Source organism: Salmo trutta, chromosome 31 (genome assembly GCF_901001165.1).
Source record: "Salmo trutta chromosome 31, fSalTru1.1, whole genome shotgun sequence".
Lineage (NCBI taxonomy): Eukaryota > Metazoa > Chordata > Actinopteri > Salmoniformes > Salmonidae > Salmo > Salmo trutta.
Window position 1 is genome coordinate 36,834,076 of NC_042987.1, and position 17,233 is coordinate 36,851,308.

The 17,233-nt window shown below is 42.1% G+C and overlaps 21 non-coding genes across 21 annotated transcripts; 10 read left to right on the forward strand and 11 right to left on the reverse strand.

The window, feature by feature from the left end:
• Window positions 1-1,015: 1,015 nt before the first annotated feature.
• trnak-uuu (transfer RNA lysine (anticodon UUU)) lies at window positions 1,016-1,088 on the reverse strand. Its single transcript has one exon. It is a non-coding gene; the product is annotated as a tRNA-Lys (tRNA).
• Window positions 1,089-1,255: 167 nt separating this feature from the next.
• Window positions 1,256-1,327, forward strand: trnaw-cca (transfer RNA tryptophan (anticodon CCA)). Its single transcript has one exon. It is a non-coding gene; the product is annotated as a tRNA-Trp (tRNA).
• A 1,164-nt stretch (window positions 1,328-2,491) lies between these two features.
• Window positions 2,492-2,564, reverse strand: trnak-uuu (transfer RNA lysine (anticodon UUU)). The gene has a single exon. It is a non-coding gene; the product is annotated as a tRNA-Lys (tRNA).
• A 1,402-nt stretch (window positions 2,565-3,966) lies between these two features.
• trnak-uuu (transfer RNA lysine (anticodon UUU)) lies at window positions 3,967-4,039 on the reverse strand. Its single transcript has one exon. It is a non-coding gene; the product is annotated as a tRNA-Lys (tRNA).
• Window positions 4,040-4,206: 167 nt separating this feature from the next.
• trnaw-cca (transfer RNA tryptophan (anticodon CCA)) lies at window positions 4,207-4,278 on the forward strand. Its single transcript has one exon. It is a non-coding gene; the product is annotated as a tRNA-Trp (tRNA).
• Window positions 4,279-5,435: 1,157 nt separating this feature from the next.
• Window positions 5,436-5,508, reverse strand: trnak-uuu (transfer RNA lysine (anticodon UUU)). Its single transcript has one exon. It is a non-coding gene; the product is annotated as a tRNA-Lys (tRNA).
• Window positions 5,509-5,675: 167 nt separating this feature from the next.
• trnaw-cca (transfer RNA tryptophan (anticodon CCA)) lies at window positions 5,676-5,747 on the forward strand. The gene has a single exon. It is a non-coding gene; the product is annotated as a tRNA-Trp (tRNA).
• A 1,168-nt stretch (window positions 5,748-6,915) lies between these two features.
• On the reverse strand, window positions 6,916-6,988 carry trnak-uuu (transfer RNA lysine (anticodon UUU)). Its single transcript has one exon. It is a non-coding gene; the product is annotated as a tRNA-Lys (tRNA).
• A 167-nt stretch (window positions 6,989-7,155) lies between these two features.
• On the forward strand, window positions 7,156-7,227 carry trnaw-cca (transfer RNA tryptophan (anticodon CCA)). The gene has a single exon. It is a non-coding gene; the product is annotated as a tRNA-Trp (tRNA).
• A 1,165-nt stretch (window positions 7,228-8,392) lies between these two features.
• On the reverse strand, window positions 8,393-8,464 carry trnak-cuu (transfer RNA lysine (anticodon CUU)). The gene has a single exon. It is a non-coding gene; the product is annotated as a tRNA-Lys (tRNA).
• Window positions 8,465-8,631: 167 nt separating this feature from the next.
• On the forward strand, window positions 8,632-8,703 carry trnaw-cca (transfer RNA tryptophan (anticodon CCA)). Its single transcript has one exon. It is a non-coding gene; the product is annotated as a tRNA-Trp (tRNA).
• Window positions 8,704-9,867: 1,164 nt separating this feature from the next.
• Window positions 9,868-9,940, reverse strand: trnak-cuu (transfer RNA lysine (anticodon CUU)). Its single transcript has one exon. It is a non-coding gene; the product is annotated as a tRNA-Lys (tRNA).
• Window positions 9,941-10,107: 167 nt separating this feature from the next.
• On the forward strand, window positions 10,108-10,179 carry trnaw-cca (transfer RNA tryptophan (anticodon CCA)). Its single transcript has one exon. It is a non-coding gene; the product is annotated as a tRNA-Trp (tRNA).
• Window positions 10,180-11,345: 1,166 nt separating this feature from the next.
• On the reverse strand, window positions 11,346-11,418 carry trnak-uuu (transfer RNA lysine (anticodon UUU)). Its single transcript has one exon. It is a non-coding gene; the product is annotated as a tRNA-Lys (tRNA).
• Window positions 11,419-11,585: 167 nt separating this feature from the next.
• trnaw-cca (transfer RNA tryptophan (anticodon CCA)) lies at window positions 11,586-11,657 on the forward strand. Its single transcript has one exon. It is a non-coding gene; the product is annotated as a tRNA-Trp (tRNA).
• A 1,165-nt stretch (window positions 11,658-12,822) lies between these two features.
• On the reverse strand, window positions 12,823-12,895 carry trnak-uuu (transfer RNA lysine (anticodon UUU)). The gene has a single exon. It is a non-coding gene; the product is annotated as a tRNA-Lys (tRNA).
• A 167-nt stretch (window positions 12,896-13,062) lies between these two features.
• On the forward strand, window positions 13,063-13,134 carry trnaw-cca (transfer RNA tryptophan (anticodon CCA)). Its single transcript has one exon. It is a non-coding gene; the product is annotated as a tRNA-Trp (tRNA).
• Window positions 13,135-14,299: 1,165 nt separating this feature from the next.
• Window positions 14,300-14,372, reverse strand: trnak-uuu (transfer RNA lysine (anticodon UUU)). The gene has a single exon. It is a non-coding gene; the product is annotated as a tRNA-Lys (tRNA).
• A 167-nt stretch (window positions 14,373-14,539) lies between these two features.
• Window positions 14,540-14,611, forward strand: trnaw-cca (transfer RNA tryptophan (anticodon CCA)). Its single transcript has one exon. It is a non-coding gene; the product is annotated as a tRNA-Trp (tRNA).
• Window positions 14,612-15,776: 1,165 nt separating this feature from the next.
• On the reverse strand, window positions 15,777-15,849 carry trnak-uuu (transfer RNA lysine (anticodon UUU)). The gene has a single exon. It is a non-coding gene; the product is annotated as a tRNA-Lys (tRNA).
• Window positions 15,850-16,016: 167 nt separating this feature from the next.
• On the forward strand, window positions 16,017-16,088 carry trnaw-cca (transfer RNA tryptophan (anticodon CCA)). Its single transcript has one exon. It is a non-coding gene; the product is annotated as a tRNA-Trp (tRNA).
• The last annotated feature ends 1,145 nt before the right edge of the window (window positions 16,089-17,233 follow it).

Here is a 17,233-nt window from a genome sequence, read left to right on the forward strand (position 1 = left end):
GGCACACTGCAAATTCCCAGATCAGACGATGCTGTGTGATTGATTGACAGACTTAAATCATTCTTTGAACACGGATTTTAACTTCTTATGGCTTGGGGGAAGTATTTCGACGTCTGGATGAAAAGCGTGCCCAAAGTTAACTGCCTGTTACTCAGGCCCAGAAGCTATGATATGCATAGAATTGGTAGATTTGGATAGAACACACTCTAAAGTTTCCAAAACCGTTGAAATAATGTCTGTGAGTATAACAGAACTGATATGGCAGGTGAAAATCTGAGGAAAATCCATCCGGGAAGTGGGATTTTTTTGATGTGGGAAGTTTTCAATTGAATGCCTATTGAGTTTCTAATGGGTTAGGACCCAGATTGCAGTTCCTATGGCTTCCAATAGATGTCAACAGTCTTTAGACATTGTTTAAGGCTTGTTTTCCGAAAAATGAAGAAGAATGAGACCTTCTGTCAGTGGACTGAGGAAGCATGCAGTGCTGGTTTGGCACATGACCAAGTGCGCACCCTTCGTTGTTTTTGGTTTCTATTGAATACGCTATTGTCCGGTTGAAATATTATCGAGTATTTAGACAATTGACAACCTGAGGATTAATTCTAAAAATCGTTTGACATGTTTCAACAAACTTTACCGGTACTATTCGGACGTATTCGTCTGCGTGATTTGACCGCCTTTGAGCCAGTGGATTACTGAACACAACGGGCCAACAAAACTGAGTTTTTGGGATATAAAGAGGGACTTTATCGAATAAAACAAAAATGTATTGTGTAGCTGGGACTCTTGTGACTGCAACCAGATGAAGATCTTCAAAGTTAAGTGATTAATTTGATCGCTATTTCTGACTTTCGTGACTCCTCTAATTGGTTGGAAAATGTTTGTATGCTTTTGGAAGCGGGGCACTGTCCTCAGATAATCACATGGTATGCTTTCGCAGTAAAGCCATTTTTAAATCTGACAGAAAGCAAGAATTGAAAGACTGCCTACTGAAGGAAGGTGAACATTAAAGCAGCGCCCGAACAGGGACTTGAACCCTGGACCCTCAGATTAAAAGTCTGATGCTCTACCGACTGAGCTATTCGGGCTCTGAATTGACTTATTTTCATACACCTAACCTGCCGGGCAGAGGCACGTGCTGACGAGGGGGCATTGTCAGATGGAACATTTCCCCAGAGAACCAGGCCTCCATTCCAAATGATACAGTCAACGAAATCTGAACTAGGCATCCCCTCCAAAGATGCAATTTGTCCAAGACCTCGTGGCGCAACGGTAGCGCGTCTAACTCCAGATCAGAAGGTTTTGTGTTCAAATCACGTCGTGGTCAGGGTTTTTATGTGTGCAATCTCTAACTTCTTTAAACAGCGAAGTCAATGAATCAGCACAAGTACCAATGTGGCTTACAGTACAAATCTTGAACGAAAACAACCAAACCAATGCTGCTTTCGATGACAATTGTCTCTCATAAAAGCCTGGCACACTGCAAATTCCCAGATCAGACGATGCTGTGTGATTGATTGACACACTTAAATCATTCTTTGAACACGGATTTTAACTTCTTATGGCTTGGGGGAAGTATTTCGACGTCTGGATGAAAAGCGTGCCCAAAGTTAACTGCCTGTTACTCAGGCCCAGAAGCTATGATATGCATAGAATTGGTAGATTTGGATAGAACACACTCTAAAGTTTCCAAAACTGTTGAAATAATGTCTGTGAGTATAACAGAACTGATATGGCAGGTGAAAATCTGAGGAAAATCCATCCGGGAAGTGGGATTTGTTTTTGATGTGGGAAGTTTTCAATTGAATGCCTATTGAGTTTCTAATTGGTTAGGACCCAGATTGCAGTTCCTATGGCTTCCACTAGATGTCAACTGTCTTTAGACATTGTTTAAGGCTTGTTTTCTGAAAAATGAAGAAGAATGAGACCTTCTGTCAGTGGACTGAGGAAGCATGCAGTGCTGGTTTGGCACATGACCAAGTGCGCACCCTTCGTTGTTTTTGGTTTCTATTGAATACGCTATTGTCCGGTTGAAATATTATCGAGTATTTAGACAATTGACAACCTGAGGATTAATTCTAAAAATCGTTTGACATGTTTCAACAAACTTTACCGGTACTATTCGGACGTATTCGTCTGCGTGATTTGACCGCCTTTGAGCCAGTGGATTACTGAACACAACGGGCCAACAAAACTGAGTTTTTGGGATATAAAGAGGGACTTTATCGAATAAAACAAAAATGTATTGTGTAGCTGGGACTCTTGTGACTGCAACCAGATGAAGATCTTCAAAGTTAAGTGATTAATTTGATCGCTATTTCTGACTTTCGTGACTCCTCTAATTGGTTGGAAAATGTTTGTATGCTTTTGGAAGCGGGGCACTGTCCTCAGATAATCACATGGTATGCTTTCGCAGTAAAGCCATTTTTAAATCTGACAGAATGCAAGAATTGAAAGACTGCCTACTGAAGGAAGGTGAACATTAAAGCAGCGCCCGAACAGGGACTTGAACCCTGGACCCTCAGATTAAAAGTCTGATGCTCTACCGACTGAGCTATTCGGGCTCTGAATTGACTTATTTTCATACACCTAACCTGCCGGGCAGAGGCACGTGCTGACGAGGGGGCATTGTCAGATGGAACATTTCCCCAGAGAACCAGGCCTCCATTCCAAATGATACAGTCAACGAAATCTGAACTAGGCATCCCCTCCAAAGATGCAATTTGTCCAAGACCTCGTGGCGCAACGTAGCGCGTCTGACTCCAGATCAGAAGGTTGTGTGTTCAAATCACGTCGTGGTCAGGGTTTTTATGTGTGCAATCTCTAACTTCTTTAAACAGCGAAGTCAATGAATCAGCACAAGTACCAATGTGGCTTACAGTACAAATCTTGAACGAAAACAACCAAACCAATGCTGCTTTCGATGACAATTGTCTCTCATAAAAGCCTGGCACACTGCAAATTCCCAGATCAGACGATGCTGTGTGATTGATTGACAGACTTAAATCATTCTTTGAACACGGATTTTAACTTCTTATGGCTTGGGGGAAGTATTTCGACGTCTGGATGAAAAGCGTGCCCAAAGTTAACTGCCTGTTACTCAGGCCCAGAAGCTATGATATGCATAGAATTGGTAGATTTGGATAGAACACACTCTAAAGTTTCCAAAACCGTTGAAATAATGTCTGTGAGTATAACAGAACTGATATGGCAGGTGAAAATCTGAGGAAAATCCATCCGGGAAGTGGGATTTTTTTTGATGTGGGAAGTTTTCAATTGAATGCCTATTGAGTTTCTAATGGGTTAGGACCCAGATTGCAGTTCCTATGGCTTCCAATAGATGTCAACAGTCTTTAGACATTGTTTAAGACTTGTTTTCTTGAAAAATGAAGAAGAATGAGACCTTCTGTCAGTGGACTGAGGAAGCATGCAGTGCTGGTTTGGCACATGACCAAGTGCGCACCCTTCGTTGTTTTTGGTTTCTATTGAATACGCTATTGTCCGGTTGAAATATTATCGAGTATTTAGACAATTGACAACCTGAGGATTAATTATAAAAATCGTTTGACATGTTTCAACAAACTTTACCGGTACTATTCGGACGTATTCGTCTGCGTGATTTGACCGCCTTTGAGCCAGTGGATTACTGAACACAACGGGCCAACAAAACTGAGTTTTTGGGATATAAAGAGGGACTTTATCGAATAAAACAAAAATGTATTGTGTAGCTGGGACTCTTGTGACTGCAACCAGATGAAGATCTTCAAAGTTAAGTGATTAATTTGATCGCTATTTCTGACTTTCGTGACTCCTCTAATTGGTTGGAAAATGTTTGTATGCTTTTGGAAGCGGGGCACTGTCCTCAGATAATCACATGGTATGCTTTCGAAGTAAAGCCATTTTTAAATCTGACAGAATGCAAGAATTGAAAGACTGCCTACTGAAGGAAGGTGAACATTAAAGCAGCGCCCGAACAGGGACTTGAACCCTGGACCCTCAGATTAAAAGTCTGATGCTCTACCGACTGAGCTATTCTGGCTCTGAATTGACTTATTTTCATACACTTAACCTGCCGGGCAGAGGCACGTGCTGACGAGGGGGCATTGTCAGATGGAACATTTCCCCAGAGAACCAGGCCTCCATTCCAAATGATACAGTCAACGAAATCTGAACTAGGCATCCCCTCCAAAGATGCAATTTGTCCAAGACCTCGTGGCGCAATGGCAGCGCGTCTGACTCCAGATCAGAAGGTTGTGTGTTCAAATCACGTCGTGGTCAGGGATTTTATGTGTGCAATCTCTACCTTCCTTACACAGCAAAGTCAATGAATCAGCACAAGTACCAATGTGGCTTACAGTACAAATCTCGAAGGAAAACAACCAAACCAATGCTACTTTAGATGACAATTGTCTCTCGCAAAAGCCTGGCACACTGCAAAATCCCAGATCAGATGATGCTGTGTGATTGACAGACTTAAATCAGTCTTCGAACAGGGAGTTAAACTTCTTATGGCTTGGGAGAAGTATTTTGACGTGTGGATGAGAAGCGTGCCCAAAGTTAACTGCCTGTTACTCAGGCCCAGAAGCTAGGATATGCATATAATTGGTAGATTTGGATAGAACACACTCTAAAGTTTCCAAAACCGTTGAAATGATGTCTGTGAGTATAACAGAACTGATATGGCAGGTGAAAACCTGAGGGAAATCCATCCAGGAAGTGGGATTTTTTTTGATGTGGGAAGTTTTCAATTGAATACCTATTGAGTTTCTAATGGGTTAGGACCCAGATTGCAGTTCCTATGGCTTCCACTAGATGTCAACAGTCTTTAGACATTGTTTAAGGCTTGTTTTCCTGAAAAATGAAGAAGAATGAGACCTGTCAGTGGACTGAGGAAGCATGCAGTGCTGGTTTGGCACATGACCAAGTGCGCACCCTTCGTTGTTTTTCGTTTCTATTGAATACGCTATTGTCCGGTTGAAATATTATCGAGTATTTAGACAATTGACAACCTGAGGATTAATTATAAAAATCGTTTGACATGTTTCAACAAACTTTACCGGTACTATTCGGACGTATTCGTCTGCGTGATTTGACCGCCTTTGAGCCAGTGGATTACTGATCACAACGCGCCAACAAAACTGAGTTTTTGGGATATAAAGAGGGACTTTATCGAACAAAACAAAAATGTATTGTGTAGCTGGGACTCTTGTGACTGCAACCAGATGAAGATCTTCAAAGGTAAGTGATTAATTTGATCGCTATTTCTGACTTTCATGACTCCTCTAATTGGTTGGAAAATGTTTGTATGCTTTTGGAAGCGGGGCACTGTCCTCAGATAATCACATGGTATGCTTTCGCAGTAAAGCCATTTTTAAATCTGACAGAATGCAAGAATTGAAAGACTGCCTACTGAAGGAAGGTGAACATTAAAGCAGCGCCCGAACAGGGACTTGAACCCTGGACCCTCAGATTAAAAGTCTGATGCTCTACCGACTGAGCTATTCGGGCTCTGAATTGACTTATTTTCATACACCTAACCTGCCGGGCAGAGGCACGTGCTGACGAGGGGGCATTGTCAGATGGAACATTTCCCCAGAGAACCAGGCCTCCATTCCAAATGATACAGTCAACGAAATCTGAACTAGGCATCCCCTCCAAAGATGCAATTTGTCCAAGACCTCGTGGCGCAACGGTAGCGCGTCTGACTCCAGATCAGAAGGTTGTGTGTTCAAATCACGTCGTGGTCAGGGTTTTTATGTGTGCAATCTCTAACTTCTTTAAACAGCGAAGTCATTGAATCAGCACAAGTACCAATGTGGCTTACAGTACAAATCTCGAACGAAAACAACCAAACCAATGCTGCTTTCGATGACAATTGTCTCTCATAAAAGCCTGGCACACTGCAAATTCCCAGATCAGATGATGCTGTGTGATTGACAGACTTAAATCAGTCTTCGAACAGGGAGTTTAACTTCTTATGGCTTGGGAGAAGTATTTTGACGTGTGGATGAGAAGCGTGCCCAAAGTTAACTGCCTGTTACTCAGGCCCAGAAGCTAGGATATGCATATAATTGGTAGATTTGGATAGAACACACTCTAAAGTTTCCAAAACCGTTGAAATGATGTCTGTGAGTATAACAGAACTGATATGGCAGGTGAAAACCTGAGGGAAATCCATCCAGGAAGTGGGATTTTTTTTGATGTGGGAAGTTTTCAATTGAATGCCTATTGAGTTTCTAATGGGTTAGGACCCAGATTGCAGTTCCTATGGCTTCCACTAGATGTCAACAGTCTTTAGACATTGTTTTAGGCTTGTTTTCTGAAAAATGAAGAAGAATGAGACCTTTCTGTCAGTGGACTGAGGAAGCATGCAGTGCTGGTTTGCGCACATGACCAAGTGCGCGCCCTTCGTTGTTTTTCCTTTCTATTGAATACGCTATTGTCCGGTTGAAATATGATCGATTATTTAGACAATTGACAACCTGAGGATTAATTATAAAAATCGTTTGACATGTTTCAACAAACTTTACCGGTACTATTAGGATGTATTCGTCTGCGTGTTTTGACCGCCTTTGAGCCAGTGGATTACTGAACACAACGCGCAAACAAAACTGAGTTTTTGGGATATAAAGAGGGACTTTATCGAACAAAACAAACATTTATTGTGTAGCTGGGACTCTTGTGACTGCAACCAGATGAAGATCTTCAAAGGTAAGTGATTAATTTGATCGCTATTTCTGACTTTCGTGACTCCTCTAATTGGTTGGAAAATGTTTGTATGCTTTTGGAAGCGGGGCGCTGTCCTCAGATATCACATGGTGTGCTTTCGCAGTAAAGCCATTTTTAAATCTGACAGAATGCAAGTATTGAAAGACTGCCTACTGAAGGAAGGTGAACATTAAAGCAGCGCCCGAACAGGCGAACAGGGACTTGAACCCTGGACCCTCAGATTAAAAGTCTGATGCTCTACCGACTGAGCTATTCGGGCTCTGAATTGACTTATTTTCATACACCTAACCTGTCGGGCAGAGGCACGTGCTGACGAGGGGGCATTGTCAGATGGAACATTTCCCCAGAGAACCAGGCCTCCATTCCAAATGATACAGTCAACGAAATCTGAACTAGGCATCCCCTCCAAAGATACAATTTGTCCAAGATCTCGTGGCGCAACGGTAGCGCGTCTGACTCCAGATCAGAAGGTTGCGTGTTCAAATCACGTCGTGGTCAGGGTTTTTATGTGTGCAATCTCTAACTTCTTTAAACAGCGAAGTCATTGAATCAGCACAAGTACCAATGTGGCTTACAGTACAAATCTCGAACGAAAACAACCAAACAAATGCTGCTTTCGATGACAATTGTCTCTCATAAAAGCCTGGCACACTGCAAATTCCCAGATCAGATGATGCTGTGTGATTGATTGACAGACTTAAATCAGTCTTTGAACACGGATTTTAACTTCTTATGGCTTGGGGGAAGTATTTCGACGTCTGGATGAAAAGCGTGCCCAAAGTTAACTGCCTGTTACTCAGGCCCAGAAGCTAGGATATGCATAGAATTGGTAGATTTGGATAGATCACACTCTAAAGTTTCCAAAACCGTTGAAATGATGTCTGTGAGTATAACAGAACTGATATGGCAGGTGAAAATCTGAGGAAAATCCATCCGGGAAGTGGGATTTTTTTTTGATGTGGGAAGTTTTCAATTGAATGCCTATTGAGTTTCTAATGGGTTAGGACCCAGATTGCAGTTCCTATGGCTTCCACTAGATGTCAACAGTCTTTAGACATTGTTTAAGGCTTGTTTTCTGAAAAATGAAGAAGAATGAGACCTTCTGTCAGTGGACTGAGGAAGCATGCAGTGCTGGTTTGCGCACATGACCAAGTGCGCACCCTTCGTTGTTTTTCCTTTCTATTGAATACGCTATTGTCCGGTTGAAATATTATCGAGTATTTAGACAATTGACAACCTGAGGATTAATTATAAAAATCGTTTGACATGTTTCAACAAACTTTACCGGTACTATTCGGACGTATTCGTCTGCGTGTTTTGACCGCCTTTGAGCCAGTGGATTACTGATCACAACGCGCCAACAAAACTGAGTTTTGGGGATATAAAGAGGGACTTTATCGAACAAAACAAAAATGTATTGTGTAGCTGGGACTCTTGTGACTGCAACCAGATGAAGATCTTCAAAGGTAAGTGATTAATTTGATCGCTATTTCTGACTTTCGTGACTCCTCTAATTGGTTGGAAAATGTTTGTATGCTTTTGGAAGCGGGGCGCTGTCCTCAGATAATCACATGGTGTGCTTTCGCAGTAAAGCCATTTTTAAATCTGACAGAATGCAAGTATTGAAAGACTGCCTACTGAAGGAAGGTGAACATTAAAGCAGCGCCCGAACAGGGACTTGAACCCTGGACCCTCAGATTAAGAGTCTGATGCTCTACCGACTGAGCTATTGGGCTCTGAATTGACTTATTTTCATACACCTAACCTGTCGGGCAGAGGCACGTGCTGACGAGGGGGCATTGTCAGATGGAACATTTCCCCAGAGAACCAGGCCTCCATTCCAAATGATACAGTCAACGAAATCTGAACTAGGCATCCCCTCCAAAGATACAATTTGTCCAAGACCTCGTGGCGCAACGGTAGCGCGTCTGACTCCAGATCAGAAGGTTGCGTGTTCAAATCACGTCGTGGTCAGGGTTTTTATGTGTGCAATCTCTAACTTCTTTAAACAGCGAAGTCATTGAATCAGCACAAGTACCAATGTGGCTTACAGTACAAATCTCGAACGAAAACAACCAAACCATTGCTGCTTTCGATGACAATTGTCTCTCATAAAAGCCTGGCACATTGCAAATTCCCAGATCAGATGATGCTGTGTGATTGATTGACAGACTTAAATAAGTCTTTGAACACGGATTTTAACTTCTTATGGCTTGGGGGAAGTATTTCGACGTCTGGATGAAAAGCGTGCCCAAAGTTAACTGCCTGTTACTCAGGCCCAGAAGCTAGGATATGCATAGAATTGGTAGATTTGGATAGATCACACTCTAAAGTTTCCAAAACCGTTGACATGATGTCTGTGAGTATAACAGAACTGATATGGCAGGTGAAAATCTGAGGAAAATCCATCCGGGAAGTGGTTTTTTTTTTTGATGTGGGAAGTTTTCAATTGAATGCCTATTGAGTTTCTAATGGGTTAGGACCCAGATTACAGTTCCTATGGCTTCCACTAGATGTCAACAGTCTTTAGACATTGTTTAAGGCTTGTTTTCTGAAAAATGAAGAAGAATGAGACCTTCTGTCAGTGGACTGAGGAAGCATGCAGTGCTGGTTTGCGCACATGACCAAGTGCGCACCCTTCGTTGTTTTTCCTTTCTATTGAATACGCTATTGTCCGGTTGAAATATTATCGAGTATTTAGACAATTGACAACGTGAGGATTAATTATAAAAATCGTTTGACATGTTTCAACAAACTTTACCGGTACTATTCGGACGTATTCGTCTGCGTGTTTGACCGCCTTTGAGCCAATGGATTACTGATCACAACGCGCCAACAAAACTGAGTTTTTGGGATATAAAGAGGGACTTTATGGAACAAAACAAAAATGTATTGTGTAGCTGGGACTCTTGTGACTGCAACCAGATGAAGATCTTCAAAGGTAAGTGATTAATTTGATCGCTATTTCTGACTTTCGTGACTCCTCTAATTGGTTGGAAAATGTTTGTATGCTTTTGGAAGCGGGGCGCTGTCCTCAGATAATCACATGGTGTGCTTTCGCAGTAAAGCCATTTTTAAATCTGACAGAATGCAAGTATTGAAAGACTGCCTACTGAAGGAAGGTGAACATTAAAGCAGCGCCCGAACAGGGACTTGAACCCTGGACCCTCAGATTAAGAGTCTGATGCTCTACCGACTGAGCTATTCGGGCTCTGAATTGATGTATTTTCAAACACCTAACCTGTCGGGCAGAGGCACGTGCTGACGAGGGGGCATTGTCAGATGGAACATTTCCCCAGAGAACCAGGCCTCCATTCCAAATGATACAGTCAACGAAATCTGAACTAGGCATCCCCTCCAAAGATACAATTTGTCCAAGACCTCGTGGCGCAACGGTAGCGCGTCTGACTCCAGATCAGAAGGTTGCGTGTTCAAATCACGTCGTGGTCAGGGTTTTTATGTGTGCAATCTCTAACTTCTTTAAACAGCGAAGTCATTGAATCAGCACAAGTACCAATGTGGCTTACAGTACAAATCTCGAACGAAAACAACCAAACCATTGCTGCTTTCGATGACAATTGTCTCTCATAAAAGCTTGGCACATTGCAAATTCCCAGATCAGATGATGCTGTGTGATTGATTGACAGACTTAAATAAGTCTTTGAACACGGATTTTAACTTCTTATGGCTTGGGGGAAGTATTTCGACGTCTGGATGAAAAGCGTGCCCAAAGTTAACTGCCTGTTACTCAGGCCCAGAAGCTAGGATATGCATAGAATTGGTAGATTTGGATAGATCACACTCTAAAGTTTCCAAAACCGTTGACATGATGTCTGTGAGTATAACAGAACTGATATGGCAGGTGAAAATCTGAGGAAAATCCATCCGGGAAGTGGGGTTTTTTTTTGATGTGGGAAGTTTTCAATTGAATGCCTATTGAGTTTCTAATGGGTTAGGACCCAGATTACAGTTCCTATGGCTTCCACTAGATGTCAACAGTCTTTAGACATTGTTTAAGGCTTGTTTTCTGAAAAATGAAGAAGAATGAGACCTTCTGTCAGTGGACTGAGGAAGCATGCAGTGCTGGTTTGCGCACATGACCAAGTGCGCACCCTTCGTTGTTTTTCCTTTCTATTGAATACGCTATTGTCCGGTTGAAATATTATCGAGTATTTAGACAATTGACAACCGTGAGGATTAATTATAAAAATCGTTTGACATGTTTCAACAAACTTTACCGGTACTATTCGGACGTATTCGTCTGCGTGTTTTGACCGCCTTTGAGCCAGTGGATTACTGATCACAACGCGCCAACAATACTGAGTTTTTGGGATATAAAGAGGGACTTTATGGAACAAAACAAAAATATATTGTGTAGCTGGGACTCTTGTGACTGCAACCAGATGAAGATCTTCAAAGGTAAGTGATTAATTTGATCGCTATTTCTGACTTTCGTGACTCCTCTAATTGGTTGGAAAATGTTTGTATGCTTTTGGAAGCGGGGCGCTGTCCTCAGATATTCACATGGTGTGCTTTCGCAGTAAAGCCATTTTTAAATCTGACAGAATGCAAGTATTGAAAGACTTTCTACTGAAGGAAGGTGAACATTAAAGCAGCGCCCGAACAGGGACTTGAACCCTGGACCCTCAGATTAAAAGTCTGATGCTCTACCGACTGAGCTATTCGGGCTCTGAATTGATGTATTTTCATACACCTAACCTGTCGGGCAGAGGCACGTGCTGACGAGGGGGCATTGTCAGATGGAACATTTCCCCAGAGAACCAGGCCTCCATTCCAAATGATACAGTCAACGAAATCTGAACTAGGCATCCCCTCCAAAGATACAATTTGTCCAAGACCTCGTGGCGCAACGGTAGCGCGTCTGACTCCAGATCAGAAGGTTGCGTGTTCAAATCACGTCGTGGTCAGGGTTTTTATGTGTGCAATCTCTAACTTCTTTAAACAGCGAAGTCATTGAATCAGCACAAGTACCAATGTGGCTTACAGTACAAATCTCGAACGAAAACAACCAAACCATTGCTGCTTTCGATGACAATTGTCTCTCATAAAAGCTTGGCACATTGCAAATTCCCAGATCAGATGATGCTGTGTGATTGATTGACAGACTTAAATAAGTCTTTGAACACGGATTTTAACTTCTTATGGCTTGGGGGAAGTATTTCGACGTCTGGATGAAAAGCGTGCCCAAAGTTAACTGCCTGTTACTCAGGCCCAGAAGCTAGGATATGCATAGAATTGGTAGATTTGGATAGATCACACTCTAAAGTTTCCAAAACCGTTGAAATGATGTCTGTGAGTATAACAGAACTGATATGGCAGGTGAAAATCTGAGGAAAATCCATCCGGGAAGTGGGATTTTTTTTGATGTGGGAAGTTTTCAATTGAATGCCTATTGAGTTTCTAATGGGTTAGGACCCAGATTGCAGTTCCTATGGCTTCCACTAGATGTCAACAGTCTTTAGACATTGTTTAAGGCTTGTTTTCTGAAAAATGAAGAAGAATGAGACCTTCTGTCAGTGGACTGAGGAAGCATGCAGTGCTGGTTTGCGCACATGACCAAGTGCGCACCCTTCGTTGTTTTTCCTTTCTATTGAATACGCTATTGTCCGGTTGAAATATTATCGAGTATTTAGACAATTGACAATCGTGAGGATTAATTATAAAAATCGTTTGACATGTTTCAACAAACTTTACCGGTACTATTCGGACGTATTCGTCTGCGTGTTTTGACCGCCTTTGAGCCAGTGGATTACTGATCACAACGCGCCAACAATACTGAGTTTTTGGGATATAAAGAGGGACTTTATGGAACAAAACAAAAATATATTGTGTAGCTGGGACTCTTGTGACTGCAACCAGATGAAGATCTTCAAAGGTAAGTGATTAATTTGATCGTTTTTTCTGACTTTCGTGACTCCTCTAATTGGTTGGAAAATGTTTGTATGCTTTTGGAAGCGGGGCGCTGTCCTCAGATATTCACATGGTGTGCTTTCGCAGTAAAGCCATTTTTAAATCTGACAGAATGCAAGTATTGAAAGAATGCCTACTGAAGGAAGGTGAACATTAAAGCAGCACCCAAACAGGGACTTGAACCCTGGACCCTCAGATTAAAAGTCTGATGCTCTACCGACTGAGCTATTCAGGCTCTGAATTGCCTTATTTTCATACACCTAACCTGCCGGGCAGAGGCACGTGCTGACAAGGGGGCATTGTCAGATGGAACATTTCCCCAGAGAAACAGGCCTCCATTCCAAATGAAACAGTCAACGAAATCTGAACTAGGCATCCCCTCCAAAGATGCAATTTGTCCAAGACCTCGTGGCGCAATGGTAGCGTGTCTGACTCCAGATCAGAAGGTTGCGTGTTCAAATCACGTTGTGGTCAGGGTTTTTATGTGTGCAATCTCTAACTTCTTTAAACAGCGAAGTCAATGAATCAGCACAAGTACCAATGTGGCTTACAGTACAAATCTCAAAGGAAAACAACCAAACAAATGCTGCTTTCCATGACAATTGTCTCTCATAAAAGCCTGGCACACTGCAAATTCCCAGATCAGATGATGCTGTGTGATTTGTTGACAGACTTAAATCAGTCTTTGAACAGGGAGTTAAACTTCTTATGGCTTGGGAGAAGTATTTTGACGTGTGGATGAAAAGCGTGCCCAAAGTTAACTGCCTGTTACTCAGGTCCAGAAGCTAGGATATGCATAGAATTGGTAGATTTGGATAGAATCACACTCTAAAGTTTCCAAAACCGTTGAAATGATGTCTGTGAGTATAACAGAACTGATATGGCAGGTGAAAATCTGAGGAAAATCCATCCGGGAAGTGGGATTTTTTTTGATGTGGGAAGTTTTCAATTGAATGCCTATTGAGTTTCTAATGGGTTAGGACCCAGATTGCAGTTCCTATGGCTTCCACTAGATGTCAACAGTCTTTAGACATTGTTTAAGGCTTGTTTTCTGAAAAATGAAGAAGAATGAGACCTTCTGTCAGTGGACTGAGGAAGCATGCAGTGCTGGTTTGCGCACATGACCAAGTGCGCACCCTTCGTTGTTTTTCCTTTCTATTGAATACGCTATTGTCCGGTTGAAATATTATCGAGTATTTAGACAATTGACAACGTGAGGATTAATTATAAAAATCGTTTGACATGTTTCAACAAACTTTACCGGTACTATTCGGACGTATTCGTCTGCGTGTTTTGACCGCCTTTGAGCCAATGGATTACTGATCACAACGCGCCAACAAAACTGAGTTTTTGGGATATAAAGAGGGACTTTATGGAACAAAACAAAAATGTATTGTGTAGCTGGGACTCTTGTGACTGCAACCAGATGAAGATCTTCAAAGGTAAGTGATTAATTTGATCGCTATTTCTGACTTTCGTGACTCCTCTAATTGGTTGGAAAATGTTTGTATGCTTTTGGAAGCGGGGCGCTGTCCTCAGATAATCACATGGTGTGCTTTCGCAGTAAAGCCATTTTTAAATCTGACAGAAGGCAAGTATTGAAAGACTGCCTACTGAAGGAAGGTGAACATTAAAGCAGCGCCCGAACAGGGACTTGAACCCTGGACCCTCAGATTAAAAGTCTGATGCTCTACCGACTGAGCTATTCGGGCTCTGAATTTACTTATTTTCATACACCTAACCTGCCGGGCAGAGGCACGTGCTCACGAGGGGGCATTGTCAGATGGAACATTTCCCCAGAGAACCAGGCCTCCATTCCAAATGATACAGTCAACGAAATCTGAACTAGGCATCCCCTCCAAAGATACAATTTGTCCAAGACCTCGTGGCGCAACGGTAGCGCGTCTGACTCCAGATCAGAAGGTTGCGTGTTCAAATCACGTCGTGGTCAGGGTTTTTATGTGTGCAATCTCTAACTTCTTTAAACAGCGAAGTCATTGAATCAGCACAAGTACCAATGTGGCTTACAGTACAAATCTCGAACGAAAACAACCAAACCATTGCTGCTTTCGATGACAATTGTCTCTCATAAAAGCTTGGCACATTGCAAATTCCCAGATCAGATGATGCTGTGTGATTGATTGACAGACTTAAATAAGTCTTTGAACACGGATTTTAACTTCTTATGGCTTGGGGGAAGTATTTCGACGTCTGGATGAAAAGCGTGCCCAAAGTTAACTGACTGTTACTCAGGCCCAGAAGCTAGGATATGCATAGAATTGGTAGATTTGGATAGATCACACTCTAAAGTTTCCAAAACCGTTGAAATGATGTCTGTGAGTATAACAGAACTGATATGGCAGGTGAAAATCTGAGGAAAATCCATCCGGGAAGTGGTTTTTTTTTTTGATGTGGGAAGTTTTCAATTGAATGCCTATTGAGTTTCTAATGGGTTAGGACCCAGATTACAGTTCCTATGGCTTCCACTAGATGTCAACAGTCTTTAGACATTGTTTAAGGCTTGTTTTCTGAAAAATGAAGAAGAATGAGACCTTCTGTCAGTGGACTGAGGAAGCATGCAGTGCTGGTTTGCGCACATGACCAAGTGCGCACCCTTCGTTGTTTTTCCTTTCTATTGAATACGCTATTGTCCGGTTGAAATATTATCGAGTATTTAGACAATTGACAACGTGAGGATTAATTATAAAAATCGTTTGACATGTTTCAACAAACTTTACCGGTACTATTCGGACGTATTCGTCTGCGTGTTTTGACCGCCTTTGAGCCAATGGATTACTGATCACAACGCGCCAACAAAACTGAGTTTTTGGGATATAAAGAGGGACTTTATGGAACAAAACAAAAATGTATTGTGTAGCTGGGACTCTTGTGACTGCAACCAGATGAAGATCTTCAAAGGTAAGTGATTAATTTGATCGCTATTTCTGACTTTCGTGACTCCTCTAATTGGTTGGAAAATGTTTGTATGCTTTTGGAAGCGGGGCGCTGTCCTCAGATAATCACATGGTGTGCTTTCGCAGTAAAGCCATTTTTAAATCTGACAGAATGCAAGTATTGAAAGACTGCCTACTGAAGGAAGGTGAACATTAAAGCAGCGCCCGAACAGGGACTTGAACCCTGGACCCTCAGATTAAAAGTCTGATGCTCTACCGACTGAGCTATTCGGGCTCTGAATTGCCTTATTTTCATACACCTAACCTGCCGGGCAGAGGCACGTGCTGACAAGGGGGCATTGTCAGATGGAACATTTCCCCAGAGAACCAGGCCTCCATTCCAAATGATACAGTCAACGAAATCTGAACTAGGCATCCCCTCCAAAGATACAATTTGTCCAAGATCTCGTGGCGCAACGGTAGCGCGTCTGACTCCAGATCAGAAGGTTGCGTGTTCAAATCACGTCGTGGTCAGGGTTTTTATGTGTGCAATCTCTAACTTCTTTAAACAGCGAAGTCATTGAATCAGCACAAGTACCAATGTGGCTTACAGTACAAATCTCAAACGAAAACAACCAAACCATTGCTGCTTTCGATGACAATTGTCTCTCATAAAAGCCTTGGCACATTGCAAATTCCCAGATCAGATGATGCTGTGTGATTGATTGACAGACTTAAATAAGTCTTTGAAGACAGATTTTAACTTCTTATGGCTTGGGGGAAGTATTTCGACGTCTGGATGAAAAGCGTGCCCAAAGTTAACTGCCTGTTACTCAGGCCCAGAAGCTAGGATATGCATAGAATTGGTAGATTTGGATAGATCACACTCTAAAGTTTCCAAAACCGTTGAAATGATGTCTGTGAGTATAACAGAACTGATATGGCAGGTGAAAATCTGAGGAAAATCCATCCGGGAAGTGGGTTTTTTTTTTGATGTGGGAAGTTTTCAATTGAATGCCTATTGAGTTTCTAATGGGTTAGGACCCAGATTACAGTTCCTATGGCTTCCACTAGATGTCAACAGTCTTTAGACATTGTTTAAGGCTTGTTTTCTGAAAAATGAAGAAGAATGAGACCTTCTGTCAGTGGACTGAGGAAGCATGCAGTGCTGGTTTGCGCACATGACCAAGTGCGCACCCTTCGTTGTTTTTCCTTTCTATTGAATACGCTATTGTCCGGTTGAAATATTATCGAGTATTTAGACAATTGACAACGTGAGGATTAATTATAAAAATCGTTTGACATGTTTCAACAAACTTTACCGGTACTATTCGGACGTATTCGTCTGCGTGTTTTGACCGCCTTTGAGCCAGTGGATTACTGATCACAACGCGCCAACAATACTGAGTTTTTGGGATATAAAGAGGGACTTTATGGAACAAAACAAAAATGTATTGTGTAGCTGGGACTCTTGTGACTGCAACCAGATGAAGATCTTCAAAGGTAAGTGATTAATTTGATCGCTATTTCTGACTTTCGTGACTCCTCTAATTGGTTGGAAAATGTTTTTATGCTTTTGGAAGCGGGGCGCTGTCCTCAGATATTCACATGGTGTGCTTTCGCAGTAAAGCCATTTTTAAATCTGACAATGCAAGTATTGAAAGACTGCCTACTGAAGG